This window comes from Phoca vitulina, unplaced genomic scaffold (genome assembly GCF_004348235.1).
Source record: "Phoca vitulina isolate PV1807 unplaced genomic scaffold, GSC_HSeal_1.0 scaffold46, whole genome shotgun sequence".
Taxonomy (NCBI): domain Eukaryota; kingdom Metazoa; phylum Chordata; class Mammalia; order Carnivora; family Phocidae; genus Phoca; species Phoca vitulina.
In genome coordinates, this window is record NW_022589749.1 from 12,046,885 (window position 1) to 12,062,043 (window position 15,159).

Below are 15,159 nucleotides of genomic sequence, written 5' to 3' on the forward strand. Positions count from 1 at the left end.
GCGCCGAGGCGTCTTCTGACATCCAAGAAGAATTTTCCTCTGCGATCAGAGCAGCGGCGATGCTGGAAGGCCCCTCTCCGTCGCTCGGCCTCCCGTCCCAACTGGGGCGACGTCCGAGGGTGTGGCACCTGCATTGTGACGGCCACCTCCTTACTCCTCGGCACCAGACTCCATGCCAACGCCGATATGCTGAGGGTGGCGGGTGGGGTCTGCAGCCCCGACGCTATTGCTGAGCTGTTTCCTGCGAAGTAAGTAAGACCTAGCCTTCTGGATTCAGGAATTAATACCCGAGCTCTCCGTCACCTGCAGGGGAGCACTCTCCTGTTCCTGCTTACCCCCCTCCTGGGCGGCAGCGACTCCCGGACTGTAGCTCTCCCTCAGCCAGTCCCTGCTCCCCTTGCCCTCCCTGCCCTTGACCTTGATAATGGGTACATTATCCCAGCCATGTTCTTCCAGGTCCCGCTCGATACTCAGCTCCGAGACATTGACGTCAGAGCAGACTCCCGGGGGTTACAATCTTCTTGGAGGTGACCCTCGTCAAATAGTGAAAACATACGAGTACCAATAGCAACACAATTATTTAGGAAACCAAAAAACGAGGGAAAGCAAAATAAATTTGAAATGACTCTACTTTCCTTTTTTTTTTTTTCTGCATTTCTTCATCTGTTAAATATTTAGCAATCACCTGGTGAATGCCTGGCCCTCTCAGGCACGGGCTATAATACACAGGACGCGGACACTGGCTCGTTTTTGTTACCGCGCCGGTCGACGTGGCTGCAGCTTCTTTGAGCACTGTCTCACCGCCCAGAGTATCTTTCCTTCCACGGGGGCCACACGGTGCTCAGGTCCTGTGATAGCTGTTTTGTACGATTCAAATGCAAAATGCCGTCTGGCTTTGGGCTGGTGGGGGAGTCTCGGGGCGGGTGGCATGAGGGACAGTAAGAAGATGGATGTGTCTTTCTTCCTTATTCTTGTTAGTTCGATGTGTAACCGACTGCCTCTTTCCTAGAAATTAGTCTTCAGTGACATCGATTCTGTCCTTACATCAGGATGCCTCACAAAACGGCACCAGGATTGGGTGGGGATGGATAAAACAGTTTTGAGATTCTGGCTCCTTCCTTTGTCCCTCTGGTTCCTGGAGAGAACTCGAGGATGGTTATTTTTCCTCCTAAGCATCTGGTATTTCTCTGTCCGAAGCCAGCAGACCACTTATTTGGCGCAAGCCGGGGCGCCTGTGAGTCCGAGGAAGGAAGTGGCTCTGGGGTCACCCTGGAGAACAGTGATGCTGAGGCGGGACGTGAGGTCTTCCCGTGCGCCCTGGGTCCCCTCCCCGCCCTGGGATTGGGGCCGAGGTCTGACTCGGCTGTGACACCATCAGAATCACCAAAACCATCTCTCTGCACCAAATCCAGTCACTTCTGACCGATTCTAGGGGCATTCAGTGTGGTATCAGAAACCAGGGGTGGGGGGTCCGCGAATGTGTCTTCCGTGGTACAGGACGCCTAGGCAAGTTTGCCCTGCGGGACAGGAGGTGCTGCTTAGAGAGGTGAAGAAAGCAGACGGGGTTTCAGATCTGAGGGCTGTGTTGTCACTTATCCATCTACAGAAATGACAAAGCGATGACCCTTCGTGGTTCTGGCCATTTGCTCATTTGCCTGCAGCTTCAGTGCTTGCCCAGCCCTGCCCCGGGGCTGGTCCCAACAGGCCGTGTTTCCCACCCCTGTGCCCACCAGTTTCAGGGTAAATTGGACCAATAGGAAACATAGCATGTGAGGTGGGGGTGTGGGGCAGTCCTCCCCCCCTGCATTGGGCCGTGCTCCTGGCAGTCCCTGCAAATTCTCCCTGGTTCTGCTCTCCCCAGGTCGATCTTCCTGCATGGCCCCGAGTGCCCCTGGGGAGTCCCCTTTTGGGGCTAGAGCTCTTGGGGATTGTCCTCTTTGAGAGCCCATCTCCTCCCTCTATCCCTTGGGTGATGATCGTTTCCTGTGGTTATTCACCTGCAGGCAGCTTCCCCCTTCCCAGCTGCTCATTCCCCAAATCGGTGACTCGTTCTACCCTCCGAGCCTCCTGTTGTGAGTTCTGTCGTCTTAGCAGGACCCCGGCTGAAGCCCCCACTCAAGGGGCACACACTTCACTTTAAATGGGGAACCCCTGTAGCAAAGGTTCAGTAAAGAAGGGGAGTCACTCATTCCTTTATTCTCGCATCTCACAAGCATTTATGGGCTACCATACCTTGCGTCTCCCGAGGGGGCAGAGGTGAAGAAAGAAGGCTGATGAGTTGCAAGCCGACCTGGAAAGGCCTGGGCCTCACGGCCACGCCAGGGCTCAGCTGTGTGGGTCCTGTGTGGGTCCTGGAGGGCTGTACCTGGCCAGCAAGTAGACAGGTGACAGGATTAGATCAGCGATTTTAGAAAGTCATGACGACGGCTGCGCAAAGCCCGAAACTGTGCAGAAGGGCCTCCCCACGGCCCTTGCCCGGCTCCCACCTCCACACCCAGACCCGGACCCCTTCTCGGGATTAGCCAAGACCTGCTAAGTTATTATGAAAACATCTTTTTTCTTTAAAAAATCTCAACTTCTAAAATAAATTTATTCCAACAGGAAACTTTAAATCGCCTCCATCAGTGGAAAACCAGTATTATTGACCACAAATAGCAGGCAAACCAAAAAATATCGTAAGCACAAAGGAAGTTATTCAATTCTAGCTGGTGCGTAGACCCTGAGCTTGAGGACTGTTTTCTCTTGGGTAAAAGGAAGATTTTCAAGCAAACTACTGGCACGGAAGTAAGATTCTCTCAGTGTCATCAGAAGACTTGGAAGAGAGTCAAAAAGAAAATCTTTATGGAATCCATGTCTTCATCAAAAGTAAGGAAACGAAAGCTTGACGAAGAAGGCCAGCTATTTCCAGAAAGTGGGCAGCTCATATTTGCTTGCCAATGTCAAGAGCATTCCTCTTTGTTAAAGAGACTGGAAAATGTGGCCCCGAGGAAATGTTCCAGCACGAATCAATCCGCCATATTAGTTTGTGGCCCCTGCAGGCCCTCGAGATGGAGACCCCGGCCCCACATTGGCTAAGTCTGCAGAACAGACTCCTGATATGGGCTCCGTCCCAGACAGAGCAGGGGCTCTTTGCAACTACCCCCTGAGGGCAGGCGTGGGGCCTGGATGGAGGGGTGGCCACAAGGTCAGATCAAGGTCAACAGCTCCTATTCTCCCTGCTCTTCGAAGCCTGGATGAACAAAACCAAAGGTTGTTTTGGGGATACCACTGTCCTTGAATGCAATGTTGGAATCTCATTCGGCCCCTGAGCAAATTGGAAATGGTAGCTGCAGTGTCCTCTGTCTAAACTCAGCAGATTCTCCCAAGTGGAAACTTGCAAAATTGCATTATTTGTCTGAAGTCTTTACTCCATACGATCTATTGATGAACATAAACGGGAAAATAAAATTAAAGTTGTGTGAAAGATTAAAGCCGTCTTGCACTAATGAGAGACATCTGTTTATTCCTGTTTTGTAAATGTGCATTCACCCACTAGACAGGATTTTTTTTAAAGTTAGACATAAAAGTTAAAAAAAAAAAGAAGTAAAAACAAATCAAAGATGGTTGCCAGTACTCTGGGAAAATTGACAGACTCAAGGCCAAATTTAGTTAGAAAAGCCGTGTTTAGGGAGAAAGGATCTGGAGTGTTATTTCACAGTTTCTGACGCACATGTTTGAAATTCAATCTTGCAAATGCTCAGTCTCGTGCTCACCCAGACTGTCCGTCATTTATCTATTCGACAGGAATTAATGGCACGTCTTCCCATGAACTGGATGTTTCTAATGCTGGGGATGAATTAGCGAATAAGCCAGACATGGGTCCTGCCCTCAGGAGTCTGGGACGTGTCGGACGAGGCAGATGGGGATCGGTAACAGTGGTTAATAGTTACCTTGCCTTTACCGAGTGATAGACGCTTTCCTAAGGGCTTTTCCAACATATTTATTTATTTATTTTTAAGCAAACTCCATGCTGGGCTTGAACCCACAACCCTGAAATCAAGACCTGAGCTGAGATCAAGAATCAGATGCCTAACCGAATGAGCCACCCAGACACCCAATGTATTTACTTTTTAAAAGCTTTGATAATTCTGAGAGGTAGCAGCTCCTATTAGTTTTGTCCCCATAACATGGATGGGCAAAATGAGGTGCAGAGAGGTTAGGAAACCAGCCTGAGATCACACAGTAGCTGTCAGGAAGAAGCAAGTGCCACGAATCCTCAAGCAGGACAAGACAATAGCATGTGAATGATGAGGGGGACCCTATTTCAAATAGGGGGGCTGGGATGGCCTCTCCATGTGTTCCTGCTCAAGCAGAGTCTATACCGGGGGTCAGCAGGCTACATCCCACGGGATTTGGACCACAGCCTGTTTTTCTATTACCTTCGAGCTTCTTTATTGTTAATTTTTTGAAAATTCTTTATTTATTATTATTTATATATAATTAAATTCTTTATTTATTATTATTTATATATTTATATATTATTATTATTTGAAAATTCTTTATTGTTAAATTTTTGAAAAAAATCAAAAGAAGATTATTCTATGCCATGCAAAAGTGATTTAAAATTCAGAGTTCAGTGTCCCTAAAGTCCTATCACAACACAGCCCATTTGTCCGTGGCTGCTTTGTGGGAAGAGCTGAGCTGAGGCTGTGGGGCTTATGGAGAATATCTCCCATGGAGCATTTACTGAAAATGCTTGCTGACCTCGTGTGTAAAAGGGGAACAAAACATAGGGAAATCTGGGCAAAGGATGTGAAGGGCAGAGTGTGGGTGTCCTGATACCTTGTGTGGTGGGTTTGAGGAAGAGAGAGGGGCTGGGTGGGTGGAGGGTGTTGGAGAGGAGGAGGGTGGTGGGAGATGAGGTCTAAAGACCGTGGCCTTTGAACACCAAGGTGAGAAATCGAGAACTGTCCTCGCTAGGGTGAGAGCCTGGGGGCAATTACAAGGAGGGCACGTCAGGTGCTTCCTGCTCCCCCAAGCCCCTCAGCTGCTGTGGGGAGACAGGAAGGTGGCTCCGAGAGGGGTCAGAGGAGGAGGACACGCCCTGGCCTGGAGGTGCGACTGCAGGTGTGAGAGTAGTCATGGGGCGGTTCAGACCTGGACATAGGTGAGGGCGATGAGGTGAAGGATCAGGCTCCACTTTGCAGGTAGAGCTCACAGGACTTGTAGATGGTACAAGAGGAAGAGGACAAGAGGATGACTACCCGGTTAATGGATGGTGATGTCAGTTACTGAGAGGAGGCAGTTTGGGCAAGGAGCAGGTTTGAGGAAGAACTCAAGATTCCAGCTTTAGGAAGTCACTGGCCTAGAAATTTGTGTCTCTGAATGTTAGAGGCAACTTTGGTATTGAAATACTATACTTGCAGGAAGGCCAGGAATGCAGATATTAATATTTTCTGGAAAATTATGATGGTAATGATGGTGGTGATGGTGATGGTGCTGATGATGACGGTGATGATGGTGATAATGATGGTCGTGATGTCATGTTGATGGTGATGAAGATGATGGTGATGGTGGTGATGGTGATGATGATGGTGATGATGGTGATGATGATGGTGATGTCATGATGGTCATGATGATGGTGATGAAGATGATGGTGATGATGATAATGGTGATGGTGGTGATGATGGTGATGAAGCTGATGGTGATGGTGAGGATGATGTGATGATGTGATAATGATGATGATGGTGATGAGGGTGGTTGTGATGGTAATGATGATGATGATGGTAGTGATGGTGATGGCAAGGATGATGGTGATGGTGGTAATGATGATGATGATGATGGTGATGGTGGTGGTGGTGGTGATGATGGTGATGGTCATGATGGTCATGATGATGATGATGAAGATGATGGTGATGGTGATGATGATGGTGATGGTGGTGATGGTGGTGATGGTGATGGTGGTGATGGTGATGGTGAGGATGATGGTGATGGTGATGATGATGGTGGTGATAGCTAACACTTAACACTGCTTGTCCTGTGACTGGCTGTACTCCAAGCCCCTTACATATATGAACTCATTTAATCCTCACAACAAATTCATGAAGTAGATACTGTCATGATCCCCACCTGACAGACGAAGACATTTGAGTACAGAGCGGGCAAGCATGATGCTCATGGTCACACAGCCAGCAGGGGCTGCAGGCAGAATCGGAACCCAAGGCTGGGGCACAAGCAACCATGTTTATACCACCCATAAATAGTTCCTCCAGGACAGCTGGTTTGGGGTAAAACATTTTGTTCAAAGGAGGAAAAAGGCCATTTTTAATAAGTTTCTGAAAAATCTGAATTATAGGAGATACAAAAAGAAATATGCATTCAGGATTTCAAATATCCACCCTGAGCTGCTGACCTGAACACTTAAGTGCCTCTAAGGAGAGGGCTCGTGATGAGCAGGATCATGAGAACTTACGTGGGCAGAACATGATCCATTTTTTGTCTAACTATATTCTAACTAAGCAAGGAATGCACAAATACAATCTAATGTAAAAACTGAAAACATTTCATTTCCTTGACACCTGTCTCCTCCTCCATCCTAGTGCCCAGCTCGAGGTAATCTCTGCTTTGGGGTGAACCATCCCTGACCTTGGGTGTCTTCACACATGTGTGTGGGCCTGTGGGGAGCACGGAGACTTGCCGTTTCCATAGTATTCACAGAGCCCCTCAATGCTTCCTGCAGGCGGGGTTGGCGTGGTCAGGAAAGCCATTTGCATTCTCTTTGTGGCTGGTACCTGCTCTTGGTTCATTATCCTTCCCGGCTCAGCCTTTGTGCTGGGGGGTGAGTATCCGAGGTGTGCTCTTTAGTCGTGCTCCCATCTTCAGTGCTGGGCAGGGGGCGGGGGAGGGGTGGATCAGGCTGGAATAGGCAGGTGGACACATGGTGAGTAGACTGTGGGCTTACAGGGCTTCCTTACACCTGTCGATTCTTCCCACCACCAAAACCCCCAGGCTGAATAAGAAATAATAATAATAATGCCCATGACGAGCACAACAATGGCCCCGCAGATGTCCACTTCCTATTCCCTGGAACCTACGACTCTGATACCTTACATGGCCAAAGAGATTTTGCAGATGTGATTAAGTGAAGGATGTTAGGATGAGAGGTGAGCCTGGCTTATCCAGGTGGACCCAATGTTACCCCAAGTGTCTCTATAAAAGAGAGGAAGGTGACCAGAGTCCAGAAGGACGTGATGCCATAAGCAGGGGTCACAGTGATGCTGGGCTGCAGACCAGGGAACGCAGGCGACATCCGGAAGCCAAATGGAAGAAAACAAGAGTCTCCCTGCGAGCCTCTGGAAGGCAAGCAGCCCTGCCTGCCGACTCATTGCAGACTTCCAACCATCGTAACCGTGAGATAATAAATCTGTGTTGTTTGAAGCCACTAAGTTTATATTAACCTGTTACAGTTGCTGCAAGGAGTGGAGACACTGCCCGTCGATGATTGGGGACCACATACTTGTGACATTTCCCAGTGCATCCCTGCCTTGAGGGGGCCATGCAGGCGCCCACATACCTAGATTCTGCCTTTTCCTGTTGTCATTCACCTCGGGAGCCTGTTCCTGGGTCACCCTCCTGAGTTCGGACCTGGACGCTGCTGTATTGCCACTAGGTCTGAGGGGTGGCCTCAGGTCGGGCCGGCTGTTTCTCAACCATTGCCTAAAAATCTTGCATGTGTGCACCAGGACATTTGCACCTGTGGTGGGGGGGGTCGCTTGTGCATGGGATGGAACGGGGGTGAGGGGAGTGGGGGCAAGAGACGAGGTGGTCGGGGACCCAAGGCTGTTCCTCAGCACATCAACACTGTCCAATTGCTGGTGTAGAACTTGAAGTTAAAACATTTTAATCCAAACTTGGCTTTTTAAAAAACTTGTTTATACGAGTTAAAGGAGGAGGCTAGACACACAGCTGGTTGTCTTGGTTCATAAGGTTTCATTGGCCGGGCATACGATACACGGGGCTAACCCCCAGCAGCTGCAGCTGGGACCTTATTTGGAAAGAGGGTCTTTGCAGAGGCAATCAGCGTGCGATGAGGTCCTACTGGAGTAGCGTGGGCCGGAGGCCAGCGCCTGATGTCCTCAGAAGTCCGTGTGACAACACAGACACAGAGGGAAGACAGCGCGTGAAGACGGAGGCAGGGATGGGAGCCATGTGCCCACAAGCCAAGGAACGCCAGGGACCGAGGCAGCCACCGGAGGCTGGACAGGCAAGACAGGTTTCCTCCCTAGAGTCAGAGGGAACGCGGTTCTGCCCACACCCTGACTTCGGACCTCTGGCTTCCAGAGCTGGGAGAGAGCGCCCTGCTGTTCTTTCTGGGGTCCCCTGTTTGTGCCCTGTTAGGGCAGCTCCAGGAAACGAATCCCGTCCCCATCCGCGCCTTCTGGGCCTTCACAGAGCCCACAGCCCACGGCCCAGGGGAGGGACTGGCCGCACAGACAAGCCCGCGGTTGGGTCTTTATGGACGGCTGTCCAGCTTGCCAGCTTACATTGTGCATCTCCTAAGTGGTGCATTTGGGTGAGACTGCAGCCCCCCAAACCGAGCTAGCCTGGACGCGAGCAGCTCTGGTCAATTCACGGCAGGCTGCCCGCCAAGGCCACTGCCATCGGCGTCTCCCGGGGCCTTGACGTGGACCACAATTAATTACGGCTCTTTCCCAGGGAATCCACTCCAGAGGGGAAAAAAAATGAGGCTTTCATGTTGCGTTCTGTTTACTGGGAGGTTTTCCTCCTTCATTTCCCTCCCTGGGTGGCTGCCTCCTGAGAACTCCGTGTGGATCTTTGTGTGCAAAATTCTAATTACCGCTTCTGGGATGGGCAGGCCTCTTTTTCTTCTTGTGTTTATTTCTTGGTTATCTTTCATTAAGCCCAGAAAAAGGCCAGGGCTGCTGAAGGGGGTGTCTAGAGCGCAGGGTGACTTTTAAGGGCAAAGCTGCGTCTGCACAAGGAGGGGGGAGAGCAGAGCACGTGTGGGAGCCCGAGCGCAGCCGACTCTGGACGGGCTTCCTGGCAGGTGCTCGGTGTTGAAGGTGGAGGAAAAGCCTGGGCTTGCTTTCCTGTGATGGGGGCTTGGACCGAGTGCAGGAGTCCTGGGCGAGGAGGAGCTCCCCAGAGGCTCAGCGTGGCTCCTTGCTGGGAGAATTAGCATGACCCTAACTATACCTTTTTTTTTTCCAAAAATTTTAAAAACATTTTATTTTTAAGTAATCTCTACACCCAATGTCAGGCTTGAACTCACAACCCTGAGATCAAGAGTCGCGTGCTCCACCGACTGAGCCAGCCAGGTGTCCCCCAACGACACCTTTTTAAAAGTGAGGCGGTGAGCCTTCTCCGACTCTGCTCCCCGAGCAAGAGCTTGGGAACCTTCTCCCCTCCAGACCCACTACTTCCGTTCCTGCGAGCAAGAGTGTGGGTGAGTTTGGAGATCCCGTGTTGTGCAGCATACTTCTTCAGGGATGTGCCTCTGGGACAACCAAAGCCGATCCCCAGTCTTGACACCCTTCCGAGAAGCCTTGAAAGCAATGTCTTATTTTTTAAGTGACTCACAACAGGATATGAAAGCTCCATGTCCGGCAATAAAGAAGCCTGTTTAAATCGGCCAAACTCGTTCACCGTTCGTGCCTTTCTCCTCATCCGTTTAAGTCTCGATGGAACTGTAACTGAAAGGAGCCTCAGAAAATAACCCACAGCGCGCTTATTTGAACGGACATTCGTGTTAGGTGCGCGTTTCCCCAGGTCCCTTCTGGGGCTCCCCCTTCATGCCGTTCCCCCTCCCAGCACACCAAGACTTCTTGTACAGACGGGAACCTTCTAACGGGATTTCCTCTCACCCCCTCCCGGCCCCTCAAATCCATTCTCTGCACCATAGCCAGTGGGATCCTCTTCAATGGGGATGTCCTCCCATACCCATTCCTACCTCCTCCTCTGCCCCGTTCTTGGAAGAATCCCACACATTCACAATCTTTCCACCAAAGCCAGGCCCCCTCCAGCCGGGATGCCCCTCCAGCCTTCCACACCAGGCTCCCCTGCTCTCCCTGCCCCCTGCGCTGGCCTTCCCTCCCACCTTTCCCTCTGCCCCCAGCATGCTCCACCTGCTTTACCTGGCTGGTTCCTCTTCGCCTTGCAGGGGTCTGGGGCACACCACGCACTCTCTTAGGGAAGCCTGCTCTGAGTCTGCAAAACTGGGTCGAACCATTCTACTTTACATTCTTAGGCCACCAGGCAGATTTCTCCTGGAGCTCTTGATCACACTGTCTTCTGTGATAACTGGACCTCATAGAGCTGCGTTTGGCCCGAGGTCATCTTACCTACCTTCTCACGAAGACGTGGTTCGTGTTTGCTCCCCCGCCGGAGCTGTGACCTCTAGGGATGGGCTGGGTCTGCTCTCCCGGCTGTTACATTCCCTGTTTTTCTCACGGGGCAGGCATTGCAGGCTTGTGTTGAATGTATGAATGGATGAGTTCATGACTACGCTGGGCTCTGTACTGAGCACTAGAGTAGAAGGATGGAGAAGACATGATCACCGCCCTCAAGAAGATTAACAATTAAAGTGTGTTTTGACAGATAATGTGTACAAAATGGGACTGTATCCCAGACAAGCGTGGAGACTCTGGGGAGGAGAAAAGAGGGCAGTCTTCCTGCTGGTGGCCTCCTCCGAGTTCAGCAGGGAGGACTGACCAGTGCTATGCTGACAATATCTGTTTGTTGGTTTACGTGGATAGCTTCTCTTCCTGCTTTTCCTGGTAGCAACTCAATTTTCATTCCTAGTCTATGTAGTTACAGTGAGGCAGACCCAGGGTCCCAGATGGATCGTGCACGCCTGTTTCTGGGGTCAGGTCCAGAGGAGGACGTCCACTGTGCTGTGCCTCCGTTTCCTCCGTGTGTCCAAAGTGGAGGAAGCCTGGGATAGAGCATCCACCCTCCTGAGTGGGGAGGTCCTGCAGGCTCACCCCACGAGATGTAGCCTCCTGAGGAACTTTGAAGCAACACAATCCCACCCCAAAAAAGGGGAGATAAAGTATCCCCCAGAGTCCGGGATGCTCCTGCTTTGGGAGAATCAAAGTTGGTAATCTGTAAGATCTCTTCCCAGTTCTATGATTCTGTAAGTTAAACCAGGTTTTGAACAAGAATCTTCAAGGGGACGTTTGACAAGCCATGTGAGTTTTCAGAGAAAAATGAACTTTACTGAGTCACAGCAAGACCGTTTTCAGCCTGGTTTTAGTTTCACTGACTGGCCCCATCAGGTGGTAGGACTCAGAACCACTGGGTACCTGTGTAAGGCAGGTGTCTTGGGCTGTACGGAAGAGAATTCTCTAGGAGCTGGCTTGCATTAAATGGATATCTATTAAAAGGAATGCGAAATGTCTCACGGAAAGCAAGAGGTGTTTTGCACTTGGGTGTCAGAAACTAGGACCTGGGGGCCCCCGGGACTGGTGGGTGCCCTTTCTCCTTGCTTCCCATCCCTCTCCAGATGGCGTTTGGTAATATCCACATCCACCTGTCTTAGTTCTGGCTGGGTCAGACCTCACTGTGCAAATCCACGCTATATTTAATGTTTTTATTGGTTGCAATGAAGACTATACTAACCACAAAATAGCTTCCAGTTTTGAAGTATAAAGATGTCCTCTGTGTGGAGGCAAGAGTTCTCCGTTATTTAGGTGCTGGGCTAGTGCCCAGGACCCTCTGGGACCCACAGTTCTATTCTGAAGGTCTGCAAATTAGGGATCAAATGATACTTATTAATGGTTATAACAGAATTTTTATAATAACTAAAGCGATGCTCTTTTATTTTCTGCCAAATTGAAACTAACACCTCTATTACGGGACTCTGTGTTGAAGCTTAGGATGTATGATGGACTTGACCACTTCTGACCCAGGAAGGAGAGAGGGAGCTATTTTCAATCTGTTCTCCATCTATTTATGCCACAAGTTAGACTCTTCTCCATGAGGAAGTGAAGAGCACTGTCTCTTAAAAACAGATTATGTTTTGATGGAGAAGACGCAAACCTCTGTTTTGTTCTACAGTGCATCCACTCAAACAGAACACTTTTTTTAAAAAAAAAGAGTATTATGGAGGTCATTTAAGTTAAAATGCCTTACAAAAGTGTCCTAAATGGTTTGCATTATTTTCTTGGTGATTATTGAAAGAAACCGCATGCATGCGGGCACACGTGTGTTAGGAATAGTGAGTCTTGCCCTGCGGTGGGTGCTTACCTCCAATTTTCATATATTCTGGGTGGGAGCTAAGTGCTTCCTGACATGGGGAGGAAATGGTGAGCCGAAAGCGTGTATGATCACCGTCCAGTTACCCCAGTAAAGGATGCACATTTGTATGAGCTTTCAGGGATGGTCACAAAGGACTGCAATTTGAGTCTGAGGAACTCCAGGAAGGACAATGTGGTGCAGAGGAATAATGAGAAAGGGAGGGGTGGAGGGGAGTGAGAGACGGGGGAGAGGAATTTGGGGATTCATGGAGTAAGATATTTTAAAGGCACAGTAAGTGAATTACTGGTGAGAGATGGATTCTGCCGGAGAAAGTTTCCCAGCACAGGCTCACGGATGGAGAGAAGTGATCACCTGGATCCTAGGAAAACAGGGCAACGTCGATATGTGACCCACCCTGGAAGCAGCCTTTGTCCTCTGCCAGGGTCCTGGGTGTCCCGGGGAGTCCCCAGGCTAGGGAGGCTGGAGGGTGCCATGGGGGGATGGTCCCTGTTTTATCCAAAAGCAGGACAGACACCCTCTGGTTTCCGCTTCTGTCTCCCGTGTCTGTGCCAGAGTAGGAAAACCCTTTATCCTTTCTCCCCATCCCTCATTTTCTCCTGTGGAGCCACCTGACTGTGCTCCTTAGTATCAGAAGGAGATAAAACCATTCCCGGACAAGCCATGGGCAGAAGCGTGTCTCTGTCGGTCCCCAAATCCAGATAAACATCTGAACTTCCAGACCCTTCTGGAACAGAATTGTACTGGCGATGCTCCGGGGCATCATCTATCATCACATCTAACTTCATAAACCCGAGACCATTATCTTTCCAGTCCAGGCTTCCCGTAATGGCTGCACAATGATTTTTGTTTCTGCATGGCACTGGGAGAGAGAGACTTTTGAGCAGGTATTATTAAAAGGCTTTTAATCCATGAAAGCCTAACCAGCTCAAATGGGTTGAAAGCACCATCCTTTCTTTATCGAGGATGCACGAGGCATCTTTATCTGATATCCACCATTTGCTGTAATAAAGATTTTGGATCAAAACTAATGAATCAAAATGTGTTTTTTAAGATCCGTTTTTGCCAATAGCTGTAGACATTCATAACGTCTTTTATTGCTTCCCCCCACCTTTGAGAACCGAGGGAAGGATGTTGTGTTACCTCCAAAGTCCCTCCAGCAACAGAGCGCAATTCCCTTCTTTTTCCCTCCACCTGTAAGAATACCTATAGCATCATTCTGGGGGAAAGGTTTAGGGGTTTGTGGGAAACAGGTTCTGAGTTCCATTGTGTGTTTGGAAGAAGCCGCTCCAAGGGAAGCTGCCTTTTCACACACAGTACATTTTTTTAAAAAAATCCTTTGTGTCTGGAAAAATGATATCAAACAATTTTGCACCCATTTTTATTTTCGGGAGAAACCCCTGAAAATGGGTTGATCTCACTCCTGGCTCACTGGCTTCCCAGGAAAGGGGTCCTCTGCACGTCATCTGAAGAAAGGACCTACTAATAAGGAGAAGAGTGACAGCAGATGCTTGTTGGCCGGCTGGCCTTGAGCTGACAGTTTGCAAATGTTTCCTGATCTCTCCGATTTGTGGCTCGTCCTGCTGAGATGATGAACCAGACCCAGAGCGGAGGGCTGCTCCCGCCTTCTGAGCAAGGTTACACGTGAGGCAGGTGGCGGTCCAGCACTGCGAGCCCAGCACTCCAGGCCCTTCCTCGACAGCCAAGGACACGTCGTAGATCAGATTTAGCAACTGAGGTCTCCAAGGGAGGCATTTTTGTGCGAGTGTGAGTCCTCCAGAAAGCACGTGCCCAAAGGGATTCCATGAAGTGGATTTAATGCGGGAGAGGCCCTCGAGGTGCGAGGAGGCAGGGAATGGCTGCAGTCTGCGGGGCCCGTCTGGGTCCGGGAAAGCTGGTGGGGACAGGAGAGTGGGGCAGGCAGAGCCTCCAGCTACGCCGCGGTCCTGGGGAAGGTCTCGGCTGGGCCATCAGCATGGCTCTGAGCCCGGGACGCCCATCAGAGGAAGCCCCCGCCAGGCAGGAATGGACAGCCCCGCCCCGTGCCGCACCCCCAGGGACAGGGGGTGGTCTGGGGGAGGCAGGGCCTCAGATGAAGGCCACAGCGGGGCCCCGGAGGCCACAGGGGGAGCATGCCCGCAGCTCTGTCCCACACGGCAGAGTCCTCAGCGGGGAGACATGAGTAGGGCATCTGCGTGGCCACCAAATATATGGTCATGATTGGTCACAAAAGGTGGTGTTATCATTCAACAGTTATGTGACTTATGAGTCACTTTTCAAGGAGCCGTGTCTCATAAATCCGTAGATTCCAGATAAACTTACCATATGCGCTGCTAGACAGACCAGGTATGTCATGCTAATAGATAAGATTTCTTGCCAGATTTCCTGATAAGATGGCCAGATTTAACAAACACAAACATAAGATGCCTAGCTAAGGTTTGGTTTCAGATAAACACTTTTTTAAAAGTATACGTTTGTACCATACAATATTTGGGACATAGTTATACTAAAAAAAATGTTGGGGCGCCTGGCTGGCTCAGTTGGTAGAGCACGTGACTCTTGATCTCGGGCTTATGAGTTCGAGCCCCACATTGGGCGTAGAGATGACTTAAAAATAAAATCTTTTAAAAATGGTGTTCACCCCCAAATCAAACATACCCAGGCACCTTGTGTTTGTATTTGCTCAATCTGACAATACATCCTGTTTTCACCTGGCAACACTCTCCTCTAACAGGAGGCTTTGTGAGCTTCTCTCTCTCTCCCCATTATCCGCGCGCCTCCCGCCCGCCGCTAACACATGTAGACTGGGGAGTCTCTGCGGCTGCAGCGCACACAGGGAGAGCATTGAGTGTGGGAGGGGGCTCTCTGGGAAGGAATAAAGCAGGACACCCCAGGAGCGGCCGC